This window comes from Rutidosis leptorrhynchoides, chromosome 8 (genome assembly GCF_046630445.1).
Source record: "Rutidosis leptorrhynchoides isolate AG116_Rl617_1_P2 chromosome 8, CSIRO_AGI_Rlap_v1, whole genome shotgun sequence".
Lineage (NCBI taxonomy): Eukaryota > Viridiplantae > Streptophyta > Magnoliopsida > Asterales > Asteraceae > Rutidosis > Rutidosis leptorrhynchoides.
This window is the reverse complement of record NC_092340.1, coordinates 300494160-300495647: the sequence shown is the minus strand read 5'-3', so window position 1 is coordinate 300495647 and position 1488 is coordinate 300494160. Positions and strand designations below refer to the sequence as shown.

Here is a 1488-nt window from a genome sequence, read left to right as displayed (position 1 = left end):
ACCTATTCAAAGAGGAACGCCTCTCAGTTCATCTCAGTGTCCTACCACGAAAGATGAACAAGAGAAAATGAAGAAGGTCCCTTATGCACCTTTCATACGTTCACCACCTGTAACTCGATCAAGACATCTAGCCAATATTGTCGCCGTTAATTTTTCTTTAGAAACATCATCTAGTCGAACGAGTACTCCAAATCAAATTTCTGATAATCCATTCTTTGAACCCGACCTCACAATTGAGAACCTGGAGGATATTCAAGGACAATTCAGAGATTCTGAACCACTAATCATTCCTCCTGAACCACCAATCATATAACCAGAGGTTGTCGAGGAAGAAACAATTAAATCAGAATCCTCTAGTGATTCAAATTCAATAAAATCAATCATGAAAAATCAGGAACCTCTAAGTATGGAGGATCGAATGAGAGCTACACGCACGGGCCAAGGTTATGCCATTACTCAACCAGACATTAATGCACCAGATTACGAAATCAAAGGAAAAATCCTGCACATGGTAACTAATCAATGCCAATTTAGCGGTACACCAAAAGAAGATCCAAACAAACATCTTCGAACCTTTAATAGGGTCTGTACTCTATTTAAAATCAGAGAAGTTGATGATGAATAGATCTATCTCATGTTGTTTCCCTGGACTTTAAAGGGAGAAGCCAAAGATTGGTTAGAATCGTTACTTCAAGGAGCGATTGATACATGGGATGTTTTAGTTGAGAAATTTCTTAAAAGATTCTTTCCAGCATCTAAAGCCGTGAGACTTCAAGGAGAAATTGTTACATTCGCGCAAAAGCCAAATGAAACATTATATGAGGCATGGACAAGATTCGGAAAGTTGTTGAGAGGATGTCCTCAGCATGGTTTAGATACTTATCAAATAGTACAAATATTCTACCAAGGTGTCGACGTTGCTACACGAAAAGACATCGACACAACAGCTGGTGGTTCCATTATGAAGAAAACCGCAACTGAAGCTCACAAAATTATTGATAAAACAGCCTCCCACTCACATGAGTGGCATCAGGAAAAAGATATCTTTCGTTCATCTAAAGGGGCTAGAGCCGATTCTAGCCATGACTTTGATTCCATTTTCGCAAAGTTAGATGCTTTCGAGAGACAAATGGAAAAGATGACTAAAGATATTCACGCAATACGAATTAGTTGTGAGTAGTGTGGAGGACCACATTTGACAAAAGATTGTCTCAGTGTTGAACAAACAATGGAACAAAGAGAGAATGTTTCATACATGAACCAAAGGCCGAAAATAATTATCAGAATAATTATCAACCACCAAGACCAAACTACAATCAAAATCAGAATTATAACCGAAATATTCCATACAACAACTAACAAGGTCCTAGCAATCAACAAGTATCTAATAATACTTACAACCAGCAAAGACCTGTTTTTCCAAATAAACCACCACAAACCGATGATAAAAATTCAAATTTAGAAGATATGATGTCAAAGCTAATAGAA

General features: G+C 37.5%; 1 non-coding gene across 1 annotated transcript; it reads right to left on the bottom strand.

The window, feature by feature from the left end:
- Window positions 1-766: 766 nt before the first annotated feature.
- On the bottom strand, window positions 767-873 carry LOC139865377 (small nucleolar RNA R71). The gene has a single exon (XR_011764901.1). It is a non-coding gene; the product is annotated as a small nucleolar RNA R71 (small nucleolar RNA).
- Between the last annotated feature and the right edge of the window lie 615 nt (window positions 874-1488).